The sequence below is a fragment of the Anser anser genome (genome assembly GCF_964211835.1).
Source record: "Anser anser genome assembly, chromosome: W".
Classification (NCBI taxonomy): domain Eukaryota; kingdom Metazoa; phylum Chordata; class Aves; order Anseriformes; family Anatidae; genus Anser; species Anser anser.
Window position 1 is genome coordinate 11,541,272 of NC_139731.1, and position 20,410 is coordinate 11,561,681.

General features: G+C 44.3%; 1 protein-coding gene and 1 long non-coding RNA gene across 3 annotated transcripts in view; one reads left to right on the forward strand and one right to left on the reverse strand.

Annotated features, from left to right (window-relative positions):
- The window catches only part of LOC310888764 (CUGBP Elav-like family member 4), an 815,597-nt gene that overhangs the window by 533,438 nt on the left and 261,749 nt on the right, over positions 1 to 20,410 (forward strand). The gene's annotated exons all lie outside the window — the stretch shown is intronic.
- The window catches only part of LOC310888776, a 47,130-nt gene continuing 34,279 nt past the window's right edge, over positions 7,560 to 20,410 (reverse strand). Inside the window, exon 2 of the long non-coding RNA XR_014576155.1 lies at positions 7,560 to 9,184. This is a non-coding gene — a long non-coding RNA (uncharacterized lncRNA). The remainder of the gene's footprint in view (positions 9,185 to 20,410) is intronic.

Sequence of the window (20,410 nt, forward strand, 5' to 3'; positions counted from 1 at the left end):
CTCAACCCTTCGTGCCCCACGTTGGGCGCCAAAAGGGCTGTTGTGGTTTAACCCGGCTGGCAGCTAAACACCACACAGCCATTCGCTCACCCTCCCCCCTCCCTCTCTGGGATGGGGGAGAGAAATGGGAAAGTGAAGCCGGTGAGTTGAGATAAAGACAGTTTATTAAGACAGGAATATAATAATAACAATAATAATAATAATAGTGATAATGATAATAGTATTAATAATAATAATGTGTATGAAACAAGTGATGCACAATGCAATTGCTCACCACCCGCTGACCGATGCCCAGCCTATCCCCGAGCAGCCGGCCCCCCACCCCGGCCAGCCACCCCTATATATTGTTTAGCATGACGTCAGATGGTATGGAATACCCCTTTGGCCAGTTTGGGTCAGCTGTCCTGGGTCTGTCCCCTCCCAGCTCCTGCTGCACCCCTAGCCTGCTCGCTGGCAGGACAGAGCGAGAAGCCGAAAAGTCCTTGGCCTGGTGTAAACACTGCTCTGCAACAATTAAAACATCAGCATGTTATCAGCGCTCTTCTCATCCTAATCCAAAACATAGCACCCTACCAGCTACTATGAGGGAAAATTAACTCTGTCCTAACTGGAACCAGGACACCCACACTCTGTGCAACACTGGTATCCAGCCTGTCAGTCCCGGGGGTCAGCTATTAAATTTGGGGCTCTGACCCTACCTTGGTGTAGCAGATCTTTACTACTGGTGACAGGTAGGTCATCCTAGAGACAGTCACCAGTTCCCCTTATTCTTCCTCAAATTGTAAGAACCTCTTCCTCCTTCTCCTCCCTCATTCAAGGGGAAAACTGTCTCCACAACTGCAGCAGTTGGCTGTTCATTCACAGACTAACTGCTCCAGCTCTCTGCCTTATTGCTATTCAGATTAATTTCCCCATCCCATCAGGCACTAATCCAGCAAAAGATGTTGGCTGGTTAGCAGAATCATCTGGGAAAAGTGTAGGGAGACCCTTAACAGCCTTCCTTTTCCCATTGCCAGCCCCCTGCTACTCATCCAGATAGTCCCTGAAGCACCATGGGGGTTATTTTAGTTTCCTTTCTCTTTGTCTGTATTCTTGCGTGTTTTTATTGTTTTTGTTTTTGGTTGGTTGGTTGGTTGGTTGGTTTTTGTGTGTTTTTTTTTTTTCCTGGACTCAGCTGCATCTCTGAAAATTCTATCTCTGAAATGGAAGCTTGGCTGAGCTGGAAGCTGTCAGCGCCAATGGCTAGTGGCTGGCTGTGGCCACTTGCCAGGGAAGGGGGGTGACAAGTCCCTAGGCATTAAGTCAGCATGAAAAGTGACTACATCTAAATACTTCAGCACATGACTTCTTTACCATTACTTTGATTCAAATCTCCCTTAATCCTCAGTTGCGTTAATGCAGTTAGTAGGTTATGAGTGTCGCATGTGGATGCCACTGGATTTGATTCCTTCACGTTGGAATTGGTAAATAATTTAGTACCAGTTTTGCCTGGAACGGGACCTGAAAATAGCCAGGCTGCTTATAGCTTATAGCTTCTGCTTTCTCTCTTGTTGGGTTTTTCCATTCGCAAGCACCCAGGGGTTGTTTGTGCAAGCGCGGCCTGGCAGAGACTGCCATTTCGCATGTCACAGCTTCCTCCTGTCCCTGCTTGTCAGAATCTCTATTAATTTATTTTTTAGAAGGGAGAGGAGAAGAGGCGTGGGTCAGGCTTGAGAGATGGGGCTACGGCCAAGAAAGCAATAGAATGTTCCTGATTCTGCAAACAGGAAGAACTTGCCCCAAATTCTGCCACCAAGCCCAGGTCCTCCTTTACATCTGATGCTTTTCAAATAGGGGTGTATTCATTTGTTTGAGATTTCTGCACTTCTTTAGCTCAGACTAAGCTAGACACCATAAAGGAAGACAGAGAATGTTAATAACAAGGAAGGAACTTCTGAGTTTGGGAAAAAGTCCTGGATGAGCAAAGAAACCAGAGTTCCAGCAAAATGTCCAGGCCTGTCTGGGCTGGATCGTATTTCATATCATGCTGTGACGTTTCCTTAGTTTGAACCATAACGGTACCCCAATAATATCCCTTATGCCCTTACATTTCTTGCCATAAAACTGTACTGTCTTTCCCTCCACAGCTGCTGAACCCCATCCTGCCCCATGCAGGGCTGTCTCCCTCCCACCAGTGATGTGGAGCCCCGCATCCCAGCGTTGCTCCTAGTTCTGCTGAGGTTTCACTTCATCTCAACCATGGGACATTTCCCTCTCCTATCCCCGTGCAATGCTTACAAAGTGAGGAGATGACCCTGTCGGTGATTTGAGAGACTCACTTGGCTAATCTGTGAAGCGGGGACAGGGATGGAAGAAGCTGTGGACAAGCCTGACTGTTGAATGTTCTGCAGAGAGGCTGTGGTTTAAAGAAATTACACACAGAAGCTGATGGATGAAATAAGTCAGTTTGGGGTATTTGGGTCTCTTTGAACTTCGTATCTGCTTGCCATCTGCTCCCCCCGCCACACGTGGCTTCCCAGGTGCCTGTTACAGGGCTCTACTCGGGCATATAAAGGTAGCAGGGCTTCGTCAGAGGGGTGTCATCTCTTAATAGGAGGATTTAATTATAGAACACAATCACAGAGGAGCGATGGCTGCTCCCGGCCCTCACCACCCCATTGCATCGTGGTGTCAGGGCTTTTCCTGGCTTTTGTCTGCCTTGCCCCCTGCTCTGCTTCTCTTACCCAAACACCTCGAGGCGTTCGCTGGCACGACATGGGATAGATCCTGTGCTCGGCAAGGGCCAACAGCCGCTGCATGGCAGGGAATGCAGAGGCAGGAAGAAATTAAGGCCAGAAAGTTGGAACTGGGGTGCCTGAGCACAGGCACCTCTCCAGCAGGTAGGGATGCGGTGGGCAGCCACACTGCTTGCTGGGGATGCAGCTCCCAATGCCTCCTGTGCAAGCTATGGTTGCTTAGCAACTTTGAAACGAAGGCCAACTATTTTGATGTCTGAATAAGGATTTCAGGGACCACATTCAAAAATACGGGCATAGGAGAGTAGATGAAGGTCACACACATTGACAGCAACTCGGAGTTAGGGGCAGAACCGAGCGTGCCTCCGAATGCCCATTCAAAGCGGGAGCACCTGCTCGCTCCCTCTCTAGAGATGTTTTGGGCTTGCAGAGGTGGAAATCACACTTTCTGTCCTGGCACAGCTGAAGTTAGCCCCTAGGAGCAGAGTGCAGCAGCAGGCCAGGTACTTTGCAAAGCGAGCGTTGGAAATGTCTGTCCACCCTGGAGTGCCTGCAGCTGAAGCTGATGGTCCCAGAGGTGCCTTTGGAGACGAGGGCAGCAGAGGGGCTCGTGGTGCTGGGCCCCGAGCTGCTCCTTGAGAGACTACAGCTTGGCCCCCAGAACCTTCCTGAGGGTCCCTCTTTTGCCCGCTCTGCAAAACGGGGACAGCAATGCTTTGACTGCCCCTGCCAAGAGCTTTTGGAGGCTCCTTGCCTCCCACAAATGCTCCACAAGATCTAAATAACAGTGTTATTTCTAGTGTGTTACCCTGATAGCGTGAGAGGCATAAAGAAGATCCGCATTTGCTGATGGTGACTCACTGTGAGCCTTTGAGGGTTGTGTGGAAGGACTTGCTCTGATGTTTTTGCTGTTCTGAGATAGATTATTGATTCTCTTTATCTGGCGTTCGTCTTACACACCCAAGGTGACGAGCAACATGTTAGTTTCAAGAGCACTGGTGCTATTTTTCTACTGCTTCAAGGTGTGAGAAACACTCCGTAGCCAATAACTTAGGCTCAGGCGAGGATCTCAATGAAGTAGTAATTTATTCGTGATTGCAATGGCAGGCGTCCCACAAGCAGGAGCGCGCCTACTAGTCACACAGTACGGTTTATATACTTTATTTCTCGATGACCGGGACCCTCCCCTGTTTCCCCATTGACTGGGTAATCCAGGTTCACAACCTATCCGGTGCTTCACAGACAATGCATGGCCTTCAGTTGCCGGCCTGTTAAATTTCAAATTTCTTTTGACTTTTTTACTCTTTGGAGTAGTAATGTTTCTTCACTTATCTGACTTGACTTAACACTGTGATTTTTCACCTAATTGCTCTAAGGAGTCTGGTTGTCTGCATTTTACAAGGTCGCCTGCTAAGTTTTCTTATCACTGTAAGCATATCTCAATACCACATTCCTTCCTTCTATACAATGTAACACTGCAAAAACAACATTTCTATTCCCACAATTCCCCCCTTTTCTCTTTTTATAATTTGTTGATTTTTGCAAAATTTTTCTCTAAGATGTAATTTGGTAGATGTCTTCCTCTTCTTCACTTTCTCTGCTTTCCATTTCCTCTAATATCATCATCTTATCTGAGTAGGGTGGTGGATCCATGGTCATTTGTTTCAAAAGTGCAGTTTCAGTAAACCGCTGGACAAGTCCCCTTACACAGGGGATAATGCAAGAACCAATGGCTGTCAAAACTCCTGCTACTACAATCAAGGATGTAAATATGGACACTACCATCCCTTTCCATTTACCAAACCAAGATTCCAACCGTCCGGTGGTGGAAGTGCCTGTTCCTAATTTTTCTGCCAATTCACTGGCAAGGGTGGTAAACCCTTTCAATGCTCTAGTTACTGTGCCATCCGGGGCAGTACTGTTGGGTATAAAAGTGCAACAATGGTTGCCCAGTATCACATACACACACCTCCTTTCTCCGTGAGCATCATACATAATGCTATTCTGTTTTCCCAAGCCATTTTGCAGGTGGCATCTACTTGTTCAGCAGTTCCTCTTATCGCTTCCCTTGTATAATTTATGAATCTCTGCTGATTGTAATAAATATAATTAATCCAATCCACATTCTTATTGATTGTTACCCACCAGAACAGTGACTCAAACCATGCAGCAATTTGATTCCTGGCTTCCTGTTCATCGGGAACTCCTCTAGGCACCCCAATAGAATCTATGTACGCTCTATCATCGAATGATACTCCTAAGCTTCCTTTACTTCTTCTGGGTATTTGTGATGTTTCTCTTTCAAATGCCAGGGTGAAGGGTATAGCTAATTGAACAAGTGCACAAGTGCGTCCCCAGTTAGATGGTAGGGTGGACCGTAAGATCTTCCCTCCACAGTACCACCAGAGATCTGCCCTGGGAATCTCAAGTCTTGAACAGTTTCCCATCAAGTCCTCGGTAGCATTCAAGGTCCTCGCGCACAAGGCAAATTCTCCCAGATGCCGGGTAGCATTCACACCCTGCCGTGAGAGGCAAGCTGTATGGTTACCTATAGCTGTAGAGAATGCAGGGGGAACCCTGATATTGCTATCACGCAAGGAAGGGAATAGCAAAGAGAGAGACTTACAGGCTTCATTTCCCCAGGCAGTCTTTTCTTGGTACAATGCAATCATACATCCCATCCCCTGGGAGTCCTTGGTCCACCCCAATGGGCAGGGCACTATCTGGGCAATTGGTCATCCCGAGGCACAAGCATAGCGATTGCTATGGTTGAGACTCTGGACAGTATATTTGACCCATTCTATCCAGGCATTCACATCCCCATACCCTGTTTCAATCTCAAATGTTTGCCTAAGATCTTTTATTTCTTTAACTGTGACAACTGCCGCATTTCGAAGAGGGCCTCCTGTTTTCTCCTCCAGTTTCTTCCTATCTCTGGTGGCAACAGAGGATCGTTTCCATACAGCTATTCTCAATCTGGCTGTTGGGTCTCTCCCAGTTATTTTTACTCTCTACTCAATTGTCCTTGGGCATTTAAATCTCCACAAGCTAACACCTCACAAGCATCAACCATGACAGATTGTGGTACATAACCCTCTTTCACAGTCACCCATATTTTTATGGGGTATCCCATCTTACTATTATCTGGTCATGCCTTTTCCAAGTTGCCAATTGACCAAGGCCTTCTCTGAGGCCTACAATCACTAGAAACAAAATTAATAGTTGTTTTTTCCCTGTCATTACTTTTAACCCTTAGGTTTCCAAATAATTATCAATACAAAGAATAAGATATATGTACTACTAGAAGGAAAACCCCTTGGGAGCACTTCAATTCGCTATAGGTCTGTCCTTTCTCTCAATCACAAGTCACACTCATTAGTTACCTGTGAAAATAAAAGGTTAGTTTACAACTGTAAGCTCTTATCCCGCTCAGAGTCCACTATGAGATTTTTTTCTTCAATTTCAACTTCTAACAAGTCTTCTGTAGGAACAGCTTCCCAGGTACTAGGGTCGACGGATGCCTTCACTCGAGTATAGTGAGTCCAACCTTTTTCCACAGTTCTTACGGCTGTTTCAGTGGTTAGTAAAGGTCCTTCCCATTCAGGCCGGAGTTAATCCTTTCCAGGTCCGAATCAGGACCCAATTTCCTGGGTGACAGTGGTGAATGGGGAATTCCAAAGTTGGGGTTTGAGCCAACAGCCCACGGGTCCTGAAAGATGACGAAGAAGAGGACAACCCCAGAATACAGTTCTTAAGAAAACTCTCTTGTTTCGAATTGTTTTGTCTCATCCCTTCTGCCCAGATAGGGCAATCCGAACAGCATCTCATACGGTGAAATTCCTATATCCTTTCTTGGTGCTGTTTGAACCTGCAGGAGTGCTAAAGGTAAGCATTTTACCCAAGGAAGTTGGGTTTCTAACACTAATTTAGTTAATTGCTTCTTTAATGTCTGGTTCATTCTCTTTACCTTCCCAGAAGAGGAGGGGTGCCGGGGGTGTAAAAATCCCACTCAATCTCTAAGGCCTGCATTAACCCTTGCAGTACTTGTGAAGTGAAATGACTTCCTTGATCTGAATCAATGTTTTCAGCTATCCCATATCTAGGGACTATTTGCTCCAGTGATACCTTAGCCACCGTGTTCACAGTGGCAGATACCGAGGGGAAAGCTTACACCCATCCAGTCACGTGGTCAACTAGGACAAACAAGTACTTAAGTCTCCCTGCTTTAGGTAACTCAGTAAAGTCTACCTGTATTCTTCGGAAAGGTCGAATCCCTGGCTCCCGTCCCCCTCTAGGTGGGTTACGAACGACCTTTTTATTTGCCTTTTGACATATGGTACATCCTCTGCATATTTGCTTCACTAAAGTGTGTATTCCTACACAGACATACTGTCTTAGCACAACATCACACATTGCTTGCACCTCCCAATGACTCTCTTGATGTAAAACGATTAATATTTGCCTCACTGGTGCTTTATTCAGCATTTCTCTCCCATCAGGGAGTATCCATTTCCCCTCAGACTTCGTGGCTCCTGATTCCTTAAAAAAAAAAAAAAATCTTTCTCTTAAAACTTTTTAATTCTTTCTTAGTTTTCAACAATTCCCTGAATCCTCTCTGGATTTATTCTCCGTTTTCCCTCAGACATTAGATGCCTTAAATACCTGACTTCTCTTTCTATATATTGTAATTTATTTTTCAATACTCCCAAGCCCTGTGTTGTGGTTTAACCCGGCTGGCAGCTAAACACCACACAGCCGTTCGCTCACCCTCCCCCCTCCCTCTCTGGGATGGGGGAGAGAAACGGGAAAGTGAAGCCGGTGAGTTGAGATAAAGACAGTTTATTAAGACAGGAAAATAATAATAACAATAATAATAATAATAGTGATAATGGTAATAGTATTAACAATAATAATGTGTAAGAAAACAAGTGATGCACAATGCAATTGCTCACCACCCGCTGACCGATGCCCAGCCTATCCCCGAGCAGCCGGCCCCCACACCCCGGCCAGCCACCCCTATATATTGTTTAGCATGACGTCAGATGGTATGGAATACCCCTTTGGCCAGTTTGGGTCAGCTGTCCTGGGTCTGTCCCCTCCCAGCTCCTGCTGCACCCCCAGCCTGCTCGCTGGCAGGACAGAGCAAGAAGCCGAAAAGTCCTTGGCCTGGTGTAAACACTGCTCTGCAACAATTAAAACATCAGCATGTTATCAGCGCTCTTCTCATCCTAATCCAAAACATAGCACCCTACCAGCTACTATGAGCTACTTAACTCTGTCCTAACTGGAACCAGGACACCCTGCTTTCCCAGAAAGTTGAATAGCTTGTTAGTAGCTTTCTTCACAACTGTTTTCTCCTGTCCTGACAATTAAACATCATCCACATTTTTGTAACAGTAATATCTCCTTGGGAGGTTGGAATTGCTCCAAAATCTGTTCTAGAACTTGCCCAAATAAATCGGTGGCCCTGTAAACCCCTGAGGTAAAACTGTCCATATGTATTGTTGCTTCCGCCCCCATTTCAGGGTCTTTCCAGTCAGAGGTGAATATATCTTTGCTCTCAGGGCCTGAGAGCACTCCATTGATAACAGTGCCCTGGATGGCATAGTAACTAGAGCATTGCAAAGGTTTACCACCCTTGCCAGTGAATTGGCAGAAAAATTAGGAACAGGCACTTCCATCACAGGATGGTTGCAATCTTGATTTGGTAAATGGAAAGGGATGGTAGTGTCCATATTTACATCCTTGATCGTAGTAGCAGGAGTTTTGACAGCCATTGGTTGTTGCATTATCCCCTGTGTAAGGGGACTTGTCCAGCGGTTAATTGAAACTGCACTTTTGAAACAAATGACCATGGATCCACCACCCTACTCAGATAAGATGATGATATTAGAGGAAATGGAAAGCAAAGAAAGGGAAGAAGAGGAAGACATCTACCAAATTACATCTTAGAGAAAAATTTTGCAAAAATCAACAAATTATAAAAAGAGAAAAGGGGGGAATTGTGGGAATAGAAATGTTGTTTTTGCAGTGTTACATTGTATAGAAGGAAGGAATGTGGTATTGAGATATGCTTACAGTGATAAGAAAGCTCAGCAGGTGACCTCCTAAAATGCAGACAACCAGACTCCTTAGAGCAATCAGGTGAAAATCACTATGTTAAGTCAAGCCGGATAAGGGGAGAAAACATTACCATCTCAAAAACAGGCCGGCAACTGAAGGCCAGGCATTGTCTGTGAAGCATCAGATAGATTGTGAACCTGGATTACCCACTCCAGTGGGGAAACAGGGGAGGGTCCTGTCATCAAAAAGTATATAAACTGTGTTTTGGAACTAGTGGGCGCGCTCTCCTGCTTGTGGGGCGCCCGCCATTGCAATCGCGAATAAATTACTACTTCACTGAGATCCTCGCCTGAGCCTAAGTTATTGGCTACGGAGTGTTTCTCACACTTCCAATACTTGAAGGGAGAGTATAAACAGGAGGGGGAACACCTGTTTACGTGTTGATAGCAATAGGACAAGGGGGAATGGTTTTAAACTAAGACAGGGGAGATTTCGGTTGGAAATTAGGAGGAAGTTTTTCACTCAGAGGGTGGTGAGGCACTGGAACAGGTTGCCCACGGAGGTTGTGGATGCCCTATCCCTGGAGGCATTCAAGGCCAAGCTGGATGTGGCTCTGGGCAGCCTGCTCTAGTGGTTGGCAACCCTGCCCAGAGCAGGGGGGTTGAAACTAGATGATCTTTAAGGTCCTTTTCAACCCAGGCCATTCTATGATTCTATGATTCTATGATTCTTTTCTTGTTCTCTGCCACATCAGAAAGGATAATATTAAAATATTCTTATGGAGGTTGAGTGTGGCGTAATGACCACATGGACACCAGGGTTTCTTTAGGGATCAATAACTTCAACTACCACTTTATTGAGGACAGGCTCCCTTCTTATACCATTAGCTATACAAGTGGTACTTTCCCACTAGCTGTTCATTGGTTAACAACTTCGCCCAGCAACAGCAAACACTTAGCAACTTCCTTGTCTTAAGGGATGGAGAACAAGCAGTTTGAGACAGCAAGGCGTCTCGTTAATCACCCTTCTTTGTTCCGTCTAACTTCTTTACATTCCTCATGGCCTGCATAGGATGGTATCACCAACTACGGGGGCTTGTCGACCCCCATGGTGATACTCCCACAGTTGAGCAGCCATGTACTGAGGGAAGTGGGTGAAGTGTAGTACTATTTGTCAGTACTATTTGTCATGAATATGCTGGGAATATTCTGAAAGGGTATGAACCTCCAAGGCTCCCAGACAGATACCCAGTCTATGTGTGCATGGACACAACTTGGATTTAACCAGGTGAAAAAAACTGTTAGAATCTCAAAATAGAAACAAGAGTAGAAAATAATTTATAATACGTTTCACCAAAAATAAAAATCAAGACACACTACTGGAGCACCTCTGCCATAAGGAGAGGTAGCCCATGGAGATGTGCTCCATGTAAGGAACAGAGCAGAGCAGAAGAGAATCAAATAGAATAATCTGAAGAAATTGGGTTTACATGAAAACAACACAGTTCCTCTTTAACTGCTCAGCTAATGCAGTGAAAGAAAAAGTAATGTTTTCAAAATATATGACCATATGAAGTACCGTTATTATTTTAAGGAGAAAGGAGACCACCAGGTGCCTGTGCAGACCCCCCTTGGCAGCCAATGCCCCTCCACAGTACAGAGGCATTACCACTGACTACCGCTCCTGTTTGCCATATGTAATCCCCTTTTGTTCACTGCCATTTACATGCTGGCAGGTTGTCTTTTTATTAAGGTAAGGGTAGGCTGAAGATTCCAGATGTGGGTGCTTGAGAGACCCTCCCCTTCGCGGCAAGCTCAGCTTTCTCAGGTTCAGCTCAGGCTGACATTATATCAAACTGTGTTTCTCCCCAGTGGGGACAACCACAGATTATTTACAAGATACAACAGGAATGTCACACTAAATGAAGACGAAAGATGTGCAGGAAGTGTGATTGCTGTATGAGCCTTCTTAGGAAATGCTTATTAAGGAAATCGTCCTTTTAAGCAGCAGACACCAGAATTGGCCATATTAGGTGGTAGGGACAGGATCTGACCTGCTACCAAGCACCATCTATTGATAACGTTCCTCCAGTGGTAATAATGCAGATGCTAATAAGCACATTAATAATGAATGTCAGTGTGTACGTTTATTATGTCCCCTATTCAAAGGGTTGAAAATGTTTATCAACAAGAAATTGTGAAGCCCCAAAGAAGCTCTTTCCTTCATGTGTTACCATAAGCAGAGGGACTTTTGTCATCTGTGATAGCAAAGGGAAGTGGCAGTGAAACTGCTGCATTCCAGTCACTACAGTGTTGCTGATTCACGGTGTGAACTTGGGGGAGTTATTTCAGTGCTCTGAGTCTCAAGTTCACCATCTGTAGAATCAAGATAATTATATTTACAGTGCTTACCTCATAGAGCTGCTGTGAAGATTAATTAACGCATATATATTTACAAAGTGCTTTGAGAACTTCAGGTGAAACCTGCTGCATACATGCAAAATATTATTTCTCTAAAATGTCTTGAAGGCTCAGGAGCTGTAGAGTCTTACTGGCTGTCACCACGTTTTTGAATGCTTTTACTCTTTGTCTAAGGAAGTTGTTTTGTAGGTAGCAGTTTCATATTGTGTTAATGGTGGAATACTTTTCAAATAATAGCTTTTCCCAGTTCCTTTTGACTTGTTTTCCTTCTCATGTACTAGGTACAAGAAGATTATGGGTCCATTGAACAGTAATTTTAGATTGTTATTAAGACGCGTCTTTTGAGATTATTTTATTTTAACTCTGTAGATTTTATCACAAAGAAAATCTGTGTTTATTTGATATTGGTTGTTCCAGCTGTGTTGGTTGTTTGTGATCAGTCAGATAAACTATGATATATATCTGTACCACTTCCAGCATAACACACCTGCAGGCACGGTTAAGGATCAAAAACTGTGTGTGTTTAATTTATATGCCATGGGTGGGATTCAGCTCTCCTAAATTTAGCCATCTGAACATTAACTGCTTAAGTCTAAAGTAGTCGCTTGAACTTACTTTATACTTAGTTGAAAGAGATGGGCACTTGCCCAGAGCAGTTTTCCCAACCTTTCTTAGATAATCTTTGATAGGATGAATCAGCCTTCGGAGGCACAAATACCTCTGTTGACTGTAAAGGGACGTGGGAGTGATGTACGCAGATTCAGCTGTCTGATGTGATATTAAAAGGCTGAGTCCTGTTCCGTAGACCCTAATGATGCTCCTTGCCCTGGCAGGAGAAGCAGAGTTACATCGAAATAGCGGGTGGCTCATTTGAGCAGTGTGAGAAACACTCCGTAGCCAATAACTTAGGCTCAGGCGAGGATCTCAGTGAAGTAGTAATTTATTCGTGATTGCAATGGCGGGCGTCCCACAAGGAGGAGCGCACCTACTGGTTCCAAAACACAGTTTATATACTTTTTGATGACAGGACCCTCCCCTGTTTCCCCACTGGAGTGGGTAATCCAGGTTCACAACCTATCCGATGCTTCACAGACAATGCATGGCCTTCAGTTGCTGGCCTGTTAAATTTCAAATTTCTTTAGACTTTTTTACTGTTTGAAGTGGTAATGTTTCTTCCCTTATCTGACTTGACTTGACACCGTGATTTTCACCTAATTGCTCTAAGGAGTCTGGTTGTCTGCATTTTACAAGGTCGCCTGCTAAGTTTTCTTATCACTGCAAGCATATCTCAATACCCCATTCCTTACCTTTAAACAATGTAACTCTGCAAAAACAACATTTTTATTCCCACAATTCCCCCCTTTTCATTTTTTTTATAAATTGTAGATTTTTGCAAAACTTTTCTCTTAGGTGTAATTTGGTAGATATCTTCCTCTTCTTCACCTTCTTTGCTTTCCATCTCCTCTAATATCATCACCTTATCTGAGTAAGGTGGTGGCTTCGTGGTCATTTGTTTCAATAGTGCAGTTTCAATTAACCACTGTAGTAGTCCTTTAACACAGGGGATAATGCAACAACCACCAGCTGTCAAAACTCCTGCTACTACAATCAAGGATGTAAATATGCCTAATTTTTCTGCCAATTCACTGGCAAGGGTGGTAAACCCTTGCAACGCTCTAGTTACTATGCCATCCGGGGCAGTATTGTTGGGTGTAAAAGTGCAACCAATGGTTGCTCACTATCACACACACACACACACACACCCCTCCTTTCTCCGCAAGCATCATATCTAATGTTATTCTGTTTTCCTAAGCCATTTTGCTGGTGGCATCTAGTTGTTCAGCGATTCCTCTTATCGCTTCCCTTGTATAATTTATGAATCTCTGCTGATTATAATAAATATAATTAATCCAATCCACATTCTTATTGATTGTTACCCACCAGAACAGTGACTCAAACCATGCAGCAATTTGATTCCTGGCTTCCTGTTCATCGGGAACTCCTCTAGGCACCCCAATAGAATCTATGTACGCTCTATCATCAAATGATACTCCTAAGCTTCTTTTACTTCTTCTGGGTATTTGTGATGTTTCTCTTTCAAATGCCAGGGTGAAGGGTATAGCTAATTGAACAAGTGCACAAGTGCCTCCCCAGTTAGATGGTAGGGTGGACCGTAAGATCTTCCCTCCACAGTACCACCAGAGATCTGCCCTGGGGATCTCAAGTCTTGAGCAGTTTCCCATCAAGTCCTCGGTAGCATTCAAGGTCCTCGTGCACAAGGCAAATTCTCCCAGATGCCAGGTAGCACTCACACCCTGCCGTGAGAGGCAAGCTGTATGGTTACCTATAGCTGTAGAGAATGCAGGGGGAACCCTGATATTGCTGTCACGCAAGGAAGGGAACAGAAAAGAGAGACTTACAGGCCTCATTTCCCCAGGCAGTCTTTTCTTGGTACAATGCAATCATGCATCGCATCCCCTGGGAGTCCTTGGTCCACCCCAATGGGCAGGGCACTATCTGGGCAATCGGTCATCCTGAGGCACAAGCATAGCAATTGCTATGGTTGAGACTCTGGACAGTATATTTGACCCATTCTATCCAGGCATTCACATCCCCATACCCTGTTTCAATCTCAAATGTTTGAACTGCCGCATTTCAAAGAGGGCCTCCTGTTTTCTCTCCTGTTTTCTCCTTGAGTTTCTCCCTTTCTCTGATGGCAATAGAGGATCGTTTCCATACAGCTATTCTCAATCTGGCTGTTGGGTCTCTCCCAGTTATTTTTACTCTCTGCTCAATTGTCCTTGGGCATTTAAATCTCCACAAGCTAACAGCTCACAAGCATCAACTGTGACAGATTGTGGTACATAACCCTCTGTCACATTCACCCCTATTTTTACGGGGTATCCCGTTGTTGTGGTTTAACCCGGCTGGCAGCTAAACACCACACAGCCGTTCGCTCACCCTCCCCCCTCCCTCTCTGGGATGGGGGAGAGAAACGGGAAAGTGAAGCCTGTGAGTTGAGATAAAGACAGTTTATTAAGACAGGAATATAATAATATAAGGAATATAAGGAATATAATAATAACAATAGTAATAATAATAGTGATAATGATAATAGTATTAACAATAATAATGTGTAAGAAAACAAGTGATGCACAATGCAATTGCTCACCACCCGCTGACCGATGCCCAGCCTATTCCCGAGCAGCCGGCCCCCCCACCCCGGCCAGCCACCCCTATATATTGTTTAGCATGACGTCAGATGGTATGGAATACCCCTTTGGCCAGTTTGGGTCAGCTGTCCTGGGTCTGTCCCCTCCCAGCTCCTGCTGCACCCCCAGCCTGCTCGCTGGCAGGACAGAGCGAGAAGCCGAAAAGTCCTTGGCCTGGTGTAAACACTGCTCTGCAACAATTAAAACATCAGCATGTTATCAGCGCTCTTCTCATCCTAATCCAAAACATAGCACCCTACCAGCTACTATGAGCTACTTAACTCTGTCCTAACTGGAACCAGGACACCCGTCTTACTATTATCTGGTCATGCCTTTTCCAAGTTGCCAATTGACCAAGGCTTTCTCTGAGGCCTACAATCACTAAAAACAAAATTAATAATTGATTTTTCCCTGTCATTATTTTTAAACCTCAGGTTTCCAAATAATTATCAATACAAAGAATAAGATGTACACTACTACTAGAACAAACCCCCCCCTTGGGAGCACTTCAATTCGCTATAGGTCTGTCCTTTCTCTCAATCACAAGTCACACTCATTAGTTACCTGTGAAAATAAAAGGTTGGTTTACAATTGCAAGCTCTTATCCCGCTCAGAGTCCACTGTGAGATTTTTTTCTCTTTGATTTCAGCTTCCAACAAGTCTTCTGCAGGAACAGCTTCCCAGGTACTAGGGTCGACGGATACCTTCACTCGAGTATAGTGAGTCCAACCTTTTTCCGCAGTTCCTATGGCTGTTTCAGTGGTTAGTAGTACTTGTAAGTGTCCTTCCCATTCGGGCCGGAGTTGATCCTTTCCAGGTCTGAATCAGGACCCAATTTCCCATGGGTCCTGAGAGATGACAAAGAAGAGGACAACCCCAGAATACAGTTCTTAAGAAAACTCTCTTGTTTCGAATTGTGGTATCTCACCCCTTCTGCCCAGATAGGGTAATCCGAACAGCATCTCATACGGTGAAATTCCTATATCCTTTCTTGGTGCTGTTTGAACCTGCAGGAGTGCTAAAGGTAAGCATTTTACCCAAGGAAGTTGGGTTTCTAACACTAATTTAGTTAATTGCTTCTTTAATGTCTGGTTCATTCTCTTTACCTTCCCAGAAGAGGAGGGGTGCCAGGGGTGTGAAAATCCCACTCAATCTCTAAGGCCTGCATTAACCCTTGCAGTACTTGTGAAGTGAAATGACTTCCTTGATCTGAATCAATGTTTTCAGCTATCCCATATCTAGGGACTATTTGCTCCAGTGATACCTTAGCCACCGTGTTCACAGTGGCAGATACCGAGGGGAAAGCTTACACCCATCCAGTCACGTGGTCAACTAGGACAAACAAGTACTTAAGTCTCCCTGCTTTAGGTAACTCAGTAAAGTCTACCTGTACTCTTCGGAAAGGTCGAATCCCTGGCTCCCGTCCCCCTCTAGGTGGGTTACGAACGACCTTTTTATTTGCCTTTTGACATATAGAATCATAGAATCATAGAATCATAGAATATCCTGAGTTGGAAGGGACCCTTAAGGATCACCAAGTCCAACTCTTGATACCGCACAGGTCTACCCAAAAGTTCAGACCATGTGACTAAGTGCACAGTCCAATCTCTTCTTAAATTCAGACAGGCTCGGTGCAGTGACCACTTCCCTGGGGAGCCTGTTCCAGTGTGCAACCACCCTCTCAGTGAAGAACCCCCTCCTGATGTCGAGCCTAAATTTCCCCTGCCTCAGCTTAACCCCGTTCCCGCGGGTCCTGTCACTGGTGTTATGGATACATCCTGGATGGATAATGGATACACTGGTGTTATGGATACATCCATTGATGTATCCAATGGATATATCAATACATCCAATGTATCCAATGGATACATCCATCCAATATGGTACATCCTCTGCATATTTGCTTCACTAAAGTGTATATTCCTACACAGACATACTGTCTTAGCACAACATCACACATTGCTTGCACCTCCCAATGACTCTCTTGATGTAAAACGATTAATATTTGCCTCACTGGTGCTTTATTCAGCATTTCTCTCCCATCAGGGAGTATCCATTTTCCCTCAGACTTCGTGGCTCCTGATTCCTTAAAAAAATCTTTCTCTTAAAACTTTTTAATTCTTTCTTAGTTTTCAACAATTCCCTGAATCCTCTCTGGATTTATTCTCCGTTTTCCCTCAGACATTAGATGCCTTAAATACCTGACTTCTCTTTCTACATATTGTAATTTATTTTTCAATACTCCCAAGCCCTGCTTTCCCAGAAAGTTGAATAGCTTGTTAGTAGCTTTCTTCACAACTGTTTTCTCCTGTCCTGACAATTAAACATCATCCACATTTTTGTAACAGTAATACCTCCTTGGGAGGTTGGAATTGCTCCAAAATCTGTTCTAGAACTTTGCCCAAATAAATTGGTGGCCCTGTAAACCCCTGAGGTAAAACTGTCCATATGTATTGTTGCTTCCGCCCCCACTTCAGAGTCTTTCCAGTCAGAGGTGAATATATCTTTGCTCTCAGGGCCTGAGAGCCCTCCATTAATAACAGTGTTACTCCAGTCTAACAATTTACTATTTGAATGCCCAATTTCATCATCAAATCCCTTCCCAACAAGTTAGTCCCTGCCTAGGGTACATACAATAATTGCCCAGAGATCATTTTATCCCCTAGTCTCAGCTTGGTATCCCCCAAAGGTGGCAATGTTATCCCAGCCCCTTCTACCCCCATCACTTTTTAGGGTTTCATTAGTTAATAGTTCAGCTAGCCTGTTGGCGTCCTCAGTTAAAGACTTCATCTCCGTCTTAAAACTCCTAACCTCTCTGCTGGTAAGGAGGGAGGAAGTTCACCTAAGAGGATACACAGTTAGTGTTAGTACTGTTAGTATCAGGGAAGGCAAAATTCTCAGTATCTCTTCTACCTTGTTCTAATTCTTGCCAGAGCCTAGAGTACGCTCTTCTCTAGGGACAGTGTTAATTGCAGTCCCTGTCTCCCTTCCTGGAGCGACTGCTGCTGCCACCGGTGCAATATTAGGATTATAGGGAGCATAATTTGGCTCCTTCTCCGAAAAAGGAATCTTATTGTTTACATATAAATTTAAAGCCTGAATTTTCATCAGACCCGTATTTTGGCCAAAATACTGCTGTTTCCTTAATTGGTTCTTTTGTCCAGACTGATACACAATATTTAACCATTTTCTTCTTCTATCATCTCCTCTAATTTTGAGATTATTTTTCCAATTTCTTATCATTCTTCAGGAAGAACTGTCAGTAGGCACTCCCCCAGGGATATCTCCCTCTCCCCGGGAACCCATATTATCCCATTTCTGAAAATGGGGGTGTACTGCCAAGCACTTCACCGTGCAAGGGTTACCGCACACCAAATTGCCCGAGACTCTTCCTTTCCCTCTCTTATCTCACGCTTTGTCCGTTTCCATCTCCGCGCCCCTTGCGGAGCTATGGAACCGCGGATCAGGACTCCACACTCGCTTCATACAAAAGTACGTCTCAATCACACGTCACACAGAGTCTCACCCGACCCCCAAGGCAATACTTAATATTATTTACCTTGGTCTGTGCACAGAGTTACCGGAGCAATTCTTAAAACCCGGAGTGCCTACCTTCTTCCCTTCCCCACTACTTCATGGATCCTGCCTCTTTAATCAGTCTCGGGCCCTCTGTCAGCTCTCCGCAGAACCACCACCTTTGATGCACAGGACCGCTGAAATCAGCGGGGCATGCCTTCCTGCTGCTGCGGCGGTGGGGCTCCCCAGTAGGTGACTGGATCCCGGACCAGCCCCCAAATTGTGAGAAACACTCCGTAGCCAATAACTTAGGCTCAGGCGAGGATCTCAGTGTAGTAATTTATTCGCGATTGCAATGGCAGGCATCCCACAAGCAGGAGCACGCCTACTAGTCACACAGTACAGTTTATATACTTTCTTTCTCGATGACCGGGACCCTCCCCTGTTTCCCCACTGAGTGGGTAATCCAGGTTCACAACCTATCTGATGCTTCACAGACAATGCATGGCCTTCAGTTGCCGGCCTGTTAAATTTCAAATTTCTTTTGACTTTTTTACTCTTTGGAGTAGTAATGTTTCTTCACTTATCTGACTTGACTTAACACTGTGATTTTTCACCTAATTGCTCTAAGGAGTCTGGTTGTCTGCATTTTACAAGGTCGCCTGCTAAGTTTTCTTATCACTGCAAGCATATCTCAATACCACATTCCTTACCTTTAAACAGTGTAACTCTGCAAAAACAACATTTTTATTCCCGCAAAGGGACACAGAATATGATCCAAGTACCCTCAAATGAGCAAAAATAACAAACAAAAACCAACCAACCAAACAAAAACAGGTCAACCTGGTTCATATCAATTAAACTGCCAACTACAGGGGGAGGCTAAAAAGTAAGGTTGGATAACAAGAGCAGACCTTGTCTAGTGAGAGGGTTGGGATTTTTCCAATAAACCCTATTTTGCTTGGCTTGGATGGATTCTTTTTTTGTGGAGTTTATTAGAAAACACTGGATCGAACTATCTTTCACTTGGGATAAATAAAGAAGTAAATAAATAGGTCCAGAGAAAAATCTCAGGAAATTGTCAAAATGTTGTATTTTGATATTCTTGCCAAGACAAAAAAAAAACCCCTACCGCTCTTTCCAGTTATAAAAGAATTTTTTATTTTAGAAATGTAAGATTATTCCCAGGCAATTAGCTCAAGAAAATCTTTGGAATCTAACATATATATTTATATATATACAGACACATATATAGCTATGAAGATTAAAAAAAAAAGTATCTGGCTTTCATAAAATCGGGATTTCACTGTTCTTTTCAATTTGTAGCAGAAAAAAAGTCTCTCCAGCAGCAGCTGCAACATTAACATCCCTTTCTTTGTAGCAAACCCTACAGCCAAAAAATTGCTAGAGACAAAATTTACTACACCTCTTTACAAAAAACCTGGCTCAGCACTCCCCCTCACCCCACCTCTGCCTGCCTTGAAAGCCATAAATATGAAGAGGCCAGCTGAAGTTAACTGCAAAATATCCCCTTGCAAACAGGTGTAACAAAAGAGCGAGACTGAAATGAGCGCTCTGCAGAATGGAGAGAGAAATGGGGGGAGGGGGGCGGGAAGGGGGGAAAGGGGAAAAAAAAACCCACATGATTGAAGGCCTTATAAATGTTAATGGCTTGGCAGAAAGGGTTTAGCAGCCCTGGGTAGAAGATTGCACTTCATGTTCCAAGGCCCTTATTTTCCAAATCGCAGCACTAGAGTCCTTTCGAAACTGGTCCCTGTGTTTGCTTTTCCAATCAGTGAATATCAGGTTGTCTCTCCTCCCCCCCCTTTTTTTTTTTAATCTCTGCACTTGGATGTGCCAGGCTTAAATGAAACCTCAGAGAGAGAGAGAATGTGAGCTGTGCTCCAGACCTCTGAAAGAGCTCATCCCCGCTGCCTTTATCGCTACTTATTTATGAAGCTCCCGCTCCCTATCCCCCTTTCTCACCAAGCCCCGTCTCTTGTTTTCCCACAGCAAATCCCACCCTCCCTATTGGATGTTTTTAATTTATTTTTTTCCTCTACATTTATCTATATATTTTACACCCAGTAAGTCAACCAGTTTGAAATTATTGGTCCCTGAGACAGATGTTTGGTGAGTCATTTAGCTGCGTGAAGTTCTTCAGACAGTTTGCTCTTCCACCTCCTCGTCATTTAAAGCATCTTTTGAGGCTGATTTTTCCTTTTCAAAGTGTCCTTAACTGCCACCCACTTGCTCCCACCGGGCAGTCTAATGATGTTGGACACAATATGTGTGAACATCTCTTTAGAGGCCATCTCCCCTAGGCTACATTCTTGCCTATAAAGTCATTGTTTATTTAGTCCTTAGACCTAGGAACCATCTGCAGTCCCCATGGCTCCTGTTGTTTTTAAAGTCCTATTAAGTTTCTGCACTTCTCCTCAGAGCATTATTTTATTTCTAAACA